Source organism: Carcharodon carcharias, chromosome 19, assembly GCF_017639515.1.
Source record: "Carcharodon carcharias isolate sCarCar2 chromosome 19, sCarCar2.pri, whole genome shotgun sequence".
Classification (NCBI taxonomy): Eukaryota; Metazoa; Chordata; class Chondrichthyes; order Lamniformes; family Lamnidae; genus Carcharodon; species Carcharodon carcharias.
Genome location: NC_054485.1, coordinates 76,308,177 through 76,318,603, shown reverse-complemented (window position 1 = coordinate 76,318,603; position 10,427 = coordinate 76,308,177).

Here is a 10,427-nt window from a genome sequence, read left to right as displayed (position 1 = left end):
CTTTCTAATCCCACCTTCCTGCACCCGGCCCATTGCCCTGTAGCTTACAGCACTTTAGGTGCAGATCCAAGTACTTTTTAAAAGAGTTTAAAGTTTCTGCCTCTACCACCAACTTGGGCAGTGAATTCCAGACACCCACTACCCTCTGCTTAAAAAAAGTTCTTCCTCATGTCCCCCCTACACCTTCTGCCACTTATCTTGAATCTATGTCCCCTGGTTTTAGAATTCTCCACCAAGGGAAACAATTTTATCCTGTCCACTCTGTCTGTTCCCCTCATAGTTTTGTACACCTCAATCAAGTCACTTCTCAGCCTTCTTGGTTCTAAGAAAAATAACCCCAACCTATCCAATCTCTCCTCGTAGCTATACTTTTCTAACCCTGGCAACATTCTTGTAAACCTCCTCTGCACTCTCTCCAGAGCTATTACGTTCTCCCTGTAAGCTCTGAAGGGAGGAGAAACATCAGAAGAACATCTAGCATTTTACAAAGTCACAAAGCTTAAAGTTTTAAAAACTGTTTGAAAGCCTGTTTTGGTAGATCACAAGTTTGCCTGGAAAAGGGATACTGGTCCTCTGGTTGCAAGTATTATCAAGAATGTCTACTCTTCTTGTGGCTCATCTCTTATTCTGAAGAAACTCCACAAAATCCTATCCTCAGCTATCTGGACTCATCTGAATTTCAGCTCCCAACTGGAAAAGTCCCACTCACTGGAGTCTTAGAAACACTTGAACTGTTAACTGTTCTGACTGGTTTTAATATCTGTAGAAGTGAAACTTCTGACTTTCACTGTGTTTAGGTGGTGTGTAGCGATAATACTTTCCAGCAAAGGCTTGTGTGAATGAAAAATGCTCCTGATTTAAAAACCCATGAAAGTCAGTTGTTAGTGGCTTTGTAAAAACTGACCACAAAACAAGCCGGGGGGTTTGGGAATACACCCCAACCTTATCTAACTTGAACAACAGTGATTATGGACAGAAGTGTATAAGAGTTATGGTGTTTCAGTCAGTCTCTCTCCTGAACTTCCTGAGTGAGCCATGAAGAGGTCTTTCTTGCTGAGTTCATGTTTTTCAATGGCATGTATGTTTTGTGAACATTTTGAACTGTTTCTTTAAATGTTTCCTGTAGAGTCATTTATGTTAATGAGGCAATGATGTTAATGATGATGTAAGCATGACACCAAGACTCAGGTGACCAAGAGGCTCCACGAGAACAAAATACAGTATAGACTGTCCAGAAAACTATGTACTTACCATGGGGTCTTTGTAAATAGTTCTTAATAAATAGTTTCAAGGAAACCTATATAGAAACTGTCTTCACCCGCTCATATGCGAGAATGGATGTTATTTAAAAAAATATTTTAGGGGAATATTGTGTTATTCTGTAAGGCAGAGTCTGTGTGTGTGTGTGTGTGTGTGTGTGTGTTTGTGTAAATAATTTAACTAAGGTGGGCAAAGGTTACCAGATTGTCTAGGGAGAGTTAAAACATGAAAAGGATAGAGGTGTTAGGTTTGAGATACAAGTGAATAGGTTTGATTTAACATATTCATTTTTAGATAAGTTGAGAGTTTGAATATCGAGGGGGAGTTAGAGGTGACGAGAAGCATGTTTGCATTTTGTAGGAATCTCATAGATAAACAGAAGAGGAGATATGATATTTTATTGATCCAAAAGAAAAGACAAAATAAAGACATGAAAGATTTTAGATCCAGAAGGATTTGTGTTTCAAAGAGGTGTGAGAACAATGGAACCTGAGATGAAAGAGGGAAATGGTAATTTAGAGTTACTGTGGAGAGCTTAGGGTAGCTGAGATGTATCTGTTAGTTGGAGCTCTGGGCTGGAGAAGATGCAGTTTGAATCAGCCACCAGTCAAGCCAGAAAAGTCATGGGCTACAAAAAGCAGTTTTATTCTGAAGTCTTAGATTTCCACAGCAGAGCGGAAGAGTTAGAGGTCATGTGGTATGCCTTTATTAAAGCTACAGCAGTTTGCCTTGAGTGATATTACTGGATTTTTATCCTTAAACATCTATATGAGAGTGTTGCCTGAAAGGTATTTACTTGTTGGTCTGACCAAGTAGAGAGTTTTTTGGGGGAAATGTTTTGAGAGGCTATTTTTTTAACTGTGTGAGTGTAATTTTGTATACTTAAGTTTTCTTTCATTCTTGTTAATAAAATTTTACTTTTAAGTTTTAAAATCCCAGAAGTTTTACTGAACTTCTTGCTGCTGAGATCAGTACATTATATTCTCATTTTCAGAATACAAAAAAAGGGTATGGCCTGTAAACCAAGTTTCCGTCTGGGATTTGGTTTGTGCAGCAATTAACATCGACTGTGGTCATAACATGTAGAATAAACAAAACCTCCGCAAATCACGGTGACAGCTCAAGACATTTCCCGTTGTTCATTTACCTCCATACCTTTTAGCCTATTTACCCAATTAACGTTAGCTAGTTCTCCGTCATACCTATATAATTGGCTTTGTTTAAGTTTAAGATCCTTGTTTGTGATTAGAGTATGTCACTTTCAAACTTAACATGGAATTGAATGGTATTGTGATTACCATTTCCCAGCATATCTTTTACTGTAACAGTACTAATTAACCATGCCTCATAACATAATACTGGGTCTAAGATATGTCACAGACAGGAGGGGGGTTAATTTACATAGCATTAATTTCTCCTCTCTTAGCTTCAATGGTGGGTTTTCACACCATATCGTCCCCTTCTGGTGCTTCCTGCCTCATTAAAAATGCATTCATGGGAAACATGCCCAATCGCTAGTGGGTAGGCTTAGATTTTCCCACCACGCTGTGACCTCAGCGCTTCCTCACTCCGGGCACCATATTTAAGTCGTACCAGAGCGCAGCCGACTTCATGTCTACAGACCAGGACAGCTCCAGGCAACAAATGGCCCTGAAAGCAAAGTCAATGGCAGCCCCAATTTTAGTGTCGCTTCTCTGGGGTGCCTGCTGGATGCAGTCCAAGTCACTGCAATGTCCTCTACCCCTGCTCTGGCCACAGGAGGTCCACCAGAGTCACCAATCTGGCCTGGGAGCTGGTGGCAGTGGTGGTCAGCACCATCTGAGCACAGAGGAGACAGCCATCATATGCAGGTAGAGGCTGAATGGTCTCATCTGTTCCACCTGAGTAAGTCAACCACCTCATCAGTCACTCACACTCTTAAAACCATCACAAATCCACAGGGATCTCACAGCTTTAAGGGACAACACCACTAACTCTCTCACACACCCTCATATCTTCATCAGGAACATATCCTCTGGATCTCACGTCCTCATCCTGTACATGGCTCTGCTCACCACACAAACACTCCACCCAGTGCCATGTGTCCTGCTCACAGTCTCTCCACCTGTTTTCATACAGGAGAAACTGCCTCACAACAGCTGGCAGAGGTCCCAGACTGGGGTTGTGGGGTGGGGGGGACGGTGCGGTGAGTGGCTGACATTAGGCCCCTCATTCACATTGAGGAGTGTGTCATCGTGCTGACCGTGCCTGAGGTGATGGCGAGGTTGGCAGTGAACACCCACGTGAGGATCCTACAACACATCATCCCTCTCTCCACGCAATTGTGAGAGCTCCCCCTCCTGCTTTGACTGTACTGCCATGCACTAATTATCTCTACTTTGATTCACAGAGAGTTCTCCCAAGCAACCTGCGCCCTCAGCCAGCCAGTATCTCAGCTCCAACCACGTCCTCACCTCCGGCCAAGAGGCTACCTCCTCCATTGAAGAGCTGGAAATAAGCAGCCTGGAAGACCCATCACAGCGCTTGCCTACACCCTCCACCAGCGCAGAGACACACACCTCGGTGGGACCTAGATCTAGAGCAGGCTCGGGTTCACAATCTGGTGCTCACCACATGGTCACGTGTCAGCCGCAGAAGGAGGCAGGTTCAGCCGAGCTCCCCAGCACTTGGAGGACTGCTGGGAAAGAGGCATCTATGAGGACTGAGCCTCTGGATTCAGCCTTCCAACTCATCCTGGAGAGTCAGCAAGAGGTGAGGGAATATCATGTAGAGCTGTTGGAAGCCCTCAACAGAGTGACACGCAAGTTGGAGGATTATGTCTGCCTGCACTCTGATGAAGTGGTGCCCACATGTGCGTGTATGGAGGTCTCCATGGGGAGGGTGGTAGATGCCATGGAGACCGTGGTTCAGCAGAATACAGAGATGAGCGCAGACCTACACTCGATCACAGGAGCCATGGGTGAGTTCCTGCAGTGGCAACGCGTGAGGGAAGCGGGGCGCTTGGACAACCCCCAGGTGTTCCTTCCCCTGAAGGAACCAGGCCAGGTCCCTCAGGCACCTGAAGGGAGGAGGAGCGGCAGCTGGACACCCCTGGGTCATCCACCTAGGAATCTCAGAGGCGGCCCTCTCCCCCTGAGTCCCCTTTGCCTTTGACCTCTACAACCTCGTCCTCAGTCACCGCAGAGGGAGCAGCTGGTCCACAGGAGGACAGCCAGAGCCAGCCAGGGCCCCTCAAAGCTTTAAGCTCTCCAGAGGACCCATGCTGAAGTCTTCAGAGGCAACAAGGCCAACCATTGCACAGGCTGTCTCCATCCCTGCTGCAGATGTCAGGGCAGCACCTAGAAGAAGTGGTAAGCCTAGATAAATTAAGCAATCCTGATCACGGCTGGTTGCACGGGTGAACACGTTTTGTCACTTTACAACCTGAAAATATATTCATTTTCACTGTGTAATGTGTAATGGTGTCTTTCAGCTCCATTGACAGGCTTCGTGAGTCCTCCCACTGAATCCCACCCCCCCACTAACAGTTCAGCTGCACACAGCCGGACCGTGAGTGATTCTGGAGGGAGAGGTCTGTGTGTGGCAGGGCCTTTCAGAATCTCATGCAAACTCTCTCCCACACACACGGATCCTTCGTCCATCACACTCATCTTACTGTCCCGAGCATTTTCAATGCTGCTGCTGGAGTTGTCTCTCAGTTGTCCATCTGAGCTAACCTGTAAATCCGCCCACCCACTGATTTTACTCCCATGCAACACATTTGTCTGTCCAACCCGAGGCTCTGCTCGCTTTTGATTTCAAAAACATTGGCATTAGTGAAGTTTTGGATCAGCTCACCTGTCCTTTCCTCTCCCCAAGTCACCCATCTCCTTTACCCCATCCCTGTTGACCCCTTGGCATCGTCTTCCACCTCCCCACTGTCACCTACCAACGTCACCCTTGTCTTTCCAGGATGGCCAGGTGAACATGCACATTCCCTCCCTTCCTGAGGATCTCACCTCCACCGACCTCCCTGACCTCTTCCTTCCCACCTCAGAGCCTGTCGCTGCCTTAGAGTTCCCATCAACCAGCCTCACTGTCCCTACTACTGCTACTGACTCGCCCTTACCCTCTCACTCTACCAGCCCCCTCTCACATTCGCCATTCCCTCCTACCACGCCCACCTTCAGTTTGCTGCCCAGAAGGCAGTGATTGACTCCACAAACCCTTCCATTGTACATTCACCTGGGCATCCCCCACAACTTACTCCTTCCTCCACCTTTACTTCCTCCTCCTCCCGGCCACCTTTCCCTCTCCAAACTAGCTGCCCCCCATTCACCGCGCCCCTCTGAACTCCTTCCTTCCCTGGACACCATTCCTCCCCTTCCTCCTCCCCCCTCCTCCCAGACACATTCCCCCCTCTAAACTCCCTCCCTTACACCTACCTCCCCACTTGCTGCATTCTCCCCGTTACGCCCTCCTCCCCTGTACTCCCCCCCCACCCCCCCGTCCCTGGGATGCAAAGCCTCCAGCGGGATTTACATTCCGCCATGGCGGAAACCATCAGATGATCCCGCTGTGCTTTCACACTGGTGTGAAACCGATTTCTGCCCTCACGCCTTATTGTCCCCCACCGCCTGCCATGATGCCCGAGGCCAAAGGGACCGGATGGTTCTGCCCATGATCAGTGATTATCTGGATGGAGATAAAGTTATAAGAGGGAGCCAATATGGGTTCATGAAGATTGGCTCTTGTCAATCTAACTTGCTGTTCTTTTAAAACATGTGACAGGAAGTTTGATAGGGTGAAGGCAGTGGATGTGATGAGCTTAGATTTCAGTAGGACCTTTGATACGGTTCAAAAGTAAAATACTGTTCACCTGCTGAGCATTTCTAGCAATCTTTTCTTCCTCTGGAGAGGCTGATAGTGGAGCAGAGAAAGTGGAAATCAGTGAAAATATTTTAGAAAAGATACCAATTAGTTGTCCAATGGAACCCAGAGGTGATACAGGAACATAGAAATATTGGTAGGTCATTTTGATTCTCAAGCCTGTTCCTTCCATCATTTAATGAAGTCATAGCTGATCTGTGACTGAATTCCAGATTTGCCCCATATCCCTCAATAACTTTGGTTAACAAAAATCAGTCAATCTCAGTTTTAAATTTACAATTAATCTCATCTCAATTATAGTTTGCAAAAGATGGTTTGAAACTTCTACCATACTTTGTGTGATGGAGTGTTTCCTAATTTCATTCTTGAAAGTTCTGGCTCTTGTTTTTAGACGATGCCCCAAGTCCTCGACTCCCCAACCAGTGAAAATAGTTTCTCTCCATTCATCCGATCTCTTCCCCTTAACATCTTGAAAACTTTGGTCAGATCCCCTTTGACCTTCTGAAGTCTGGGGAATATAACCTGAGTTTGTTTAATCTCTCCTCGTCATTTACTTTGTGGTATCGGGAATCATTCTGGTGAACCTTTGCTACATAGGTCATTAAAATATCATGAACATATAGTCGAAAAGGCTAATGGAATGCTGGTCTTTATACCTCAAGGAAAAGTCATGTTTCAGCAAATCAAAACCTTGGTTAGACCACACCTGGAATAATGTGAGCAGTTCTGGGGGAGATGGTGGTGTAGTTGTAATGTCATTGGACTAGTAATCTAATCAGCCCAGGCTAATGCTTTGGGTCACAGTTTCAAATCCTACCACCACAGCTGGCAGAATTTAAACTCAATTATTAAATCTGGCAGATTTTTGTTAACCAAAGTTATTGAGGGATATGGGGCAAACCTGGAATTCAGTCACAGATCAACTGTGACCTCACTAACTGATGGGAGGAACAGGCTTAAGAAAAGCTAGTCACAGTAACAGTGACTATGAAACCCATCTGGTTCACTAATGTCCTTTATGGAAGAAAATCTGCCATCCTTACCTGATCTGGCTTACATATGACTCCAGATCAATAGTCAAGCACCAAGATGTAGCTTGGCTGGTGGTGAGAAATGCCCTCCCTGTCAGATCCTTCCAACACCCCAGGAGTACCTGTCCTGGGAGTGTTTGATCAATCACTCCCAGGACATGGTCAGCACAGGGTTAGATACAGAGTATAGCTCCCTCTACACGCCAGGAGTCTCGCCCCCTTTGCACGTTGCCCTCAAGGTGGCTGTGGTGGGGATGAGACCATTGTTCACCTTGTGGATTGTGCCTTTGCAAGGAAGGTCTGGAGAGAGATGCATTGGTTTCTGTTGAGGTTCATCCCGAGCAGTTCTGTGACACAGGACTCTGTGCTCTATCGGCTGTTCCCAGGGACACACACTGAGACAAACATCAAATGCAGCTGGAGGATCATCAACTCGGTGAAAGACGCTCTTTGGTCTGCCCGAAACTTGTTGGTCTTCCCGCGCAAAGAGTTGTCCCTGACCGAGTGTTGCAGACTGGCACATTCCAAGGTCTAGGACCACGTGCTGAGGGACGCACTAAAGCTTGGGGCAGCCCCCGCAAAGGCACAATGGGGAAAGGTCGCTGTCTAAGACCTTTCTGCCGCAGTGCACCGAGAGGATGGGAAAGGTATAGACCCCTCAGACTGTACGACTCACAATGAATATATGTAATGAATACTAATTGTATTATAATTGTATTGTAGCACCTCAAAGTGCAACATGATGTATGTTGATAACTCCAATACCATTGTCTGACTGTCTGTAATGACCAAATTGAAATCGTCAACTCTTTTCTTCTCCACCGATGCTGCCAGACCTGCTGAGTTTTTCCAGGTAATTCTGTTTTTGTTATTGTATTATTGATTGATTGTATTGACGCACTTGTGATCCATGTGTAAAAGTTGAATCTGATTGCACTTTTTGTGATGGTGATTTGGAAATGTGTTGTAATATTCTTCCAGATATTTTATGAATAAAATATATTTTTCAAAAAAAACAGTAATGTGATTGATTCTTAACTGCCTTCTGAAATGGCCTGGCAAGCCCCTCAGTTCAAGAGCAATTAGGGATGGGCAACAAATGTTAGCCTAGCCAGTGACGCCCATGAAAAGATAAAAAATAGACCTACCCATTAAAAGTCCATGCTGGATTTTTCAGATCAGCTGAAAGTCGCACTTTCCTTAATTCTGCATTCTAGTAATTTTCCAGCAATAATTATCAGACTAACTGATCTATAATTATCTGGGTTCCTCTTTCAGCTTTCTTAAATGCAGGGTAACATGAAAACTTTTCCAATCTAAAGGAACCATTCCAGAATCAATGAACTTTGGAAGATTATAGTTAGGACATCTGCAATGTTCTTCTTCCTTTAAAACCCGGGGATGAAAGCAATCTGATTTGGGGGATTTGTCACTCTTTAGTGTCAGTATTTTCTTCACTATTATTACTCTATTTATGTTAATTTTGGTGAGTCCCCATCCTTGATTGAATTATAGTTTCCTTGGGTTGTTTGGCATGGTGACCTTTTCCTCTACTATAAATACTCATACAAAGTAATTATTCAATATGTACACGATTTCCTAATTTTCATTGACAAACCATTATCAGTTTTCAAGGGACCCACATTGCTCCTGCACCCTCTTTTCCTAATATAACTTTTAAAACATGTTGATTTTGAAATATCTTTCAAGTTTCTTTTCATACTTACTTTTTGTAGCTCTGTTTCATCACCCTTTGCTGTTCTTTGTATCTTTCCCATTCACCAAGATCTATGCTTTTTGTTTTGCATTTTTGGGTTTTTTTTGTTTTATGTTGTCCCTTTAGTTCTCCATTGTTTTCATGAGACCTCTTGCCCCTTAAGGGGATAAGCAGGTTCTGCATCATATTGAATTATTTTCTGAACACCTCCCACTGATCTTCTAATGTTCCATTAATAGATTTGCCCAGTTCAACATGAACAGTCTCTGTCTTATCACATTGATGTCAGCCTTATTTGACTCTAGAATCCTGGTAGCTATATCATATTTCTCTCTTTCAAAGGCAATATTGAACTTGATCATACGATGATTGCTATTAGATAAATACTCACACACCGTTAAGCTGGTAATTAAATCTAACTCTTTACTCATCACTAAATCTAATATGGCATACCCCCATGTTGATTCTAGGACACATTTACCCAGAAAATGGGGCTAAGAAGTCCTGCCCCCATTTCCAACAAATCTTATTTTCACTGGGAAGGGGGAGGATGTGATTCACATATTGTGGGGGGTTGGGGGGGGGGAGGTGGGTGCGGTGGGAATCCCAAAACCAGCAAGGCCATTTGAACTTAGCACTGAGTTCAAACAGACCCAATTTTTGCTGGAGCAATATCCATTTCATGCAATGTGTTACTTATGATTTTTAAAGTTAGACATGCATGTGCGTAAAAAGTGGATAAGTTCTGTGACATTGTCAAGCTGTCAAGTTATGTTAATCCCATGTTCTTTAAATTAAAACAGAAACAGCCTGCTATGTTTCGGAGTTGAAAATAATTGGTGCTTGCAATTTCAATAGCTGGTTGTTGAATCCTGAGGGCTTCATTATAGTATTATTAATGCTTGACTGGTTCTACAATCTATCACTATCTCATTGAGGGGCATGTAAATTCACTGTTTGGTTGACAGCTCCATGAGGTTATTAAGGGAATAATTGTCTTTGATGTGGGATTATGAATACAAATATTTGTTTTTATAAGGGATTAAGTCCTTGAAGGGGTTTAAATATATTGAATGGGCTTTTATCAATGAGAGTGTTTTTTTAGGTAGTGAAGTCTGTAATAGATACTTAGAGCTTTATTTTCTTTCATCTCAGCATAGCTCCTGAGGTTTTTCCCTGGTGGATACTGGGTGAGTCAACATGAAGTATGTAAGAGAAAAGGGTGATGGTGGGAGGGCAATGGTTTTCATAAAAGGCACTAAGTTGGCATAGGGACTATAAGGGGCTGTGGAAATCATTGGGGGGACATGGGTTGGCATAAGTTGGCACTAAGTTGGCATGGGACTAAAGGGGTAATTTGGCAAGTAGAAGGGCATAGATTGGTCTAGAAGGTTGAGGTACCATGAAAGGTGGGTAGAGGGGTGTAGGTTGGCACGGGAAGTATTGGAGGCCATGGGGTTGCTGGGGGACAAGAGTTGGCGTAGATGGGGCAAGGATAGTGAGTAGAATGTGAGGAGGTGTGAAGGGTGAGACTAGAGGGCTTAACTACT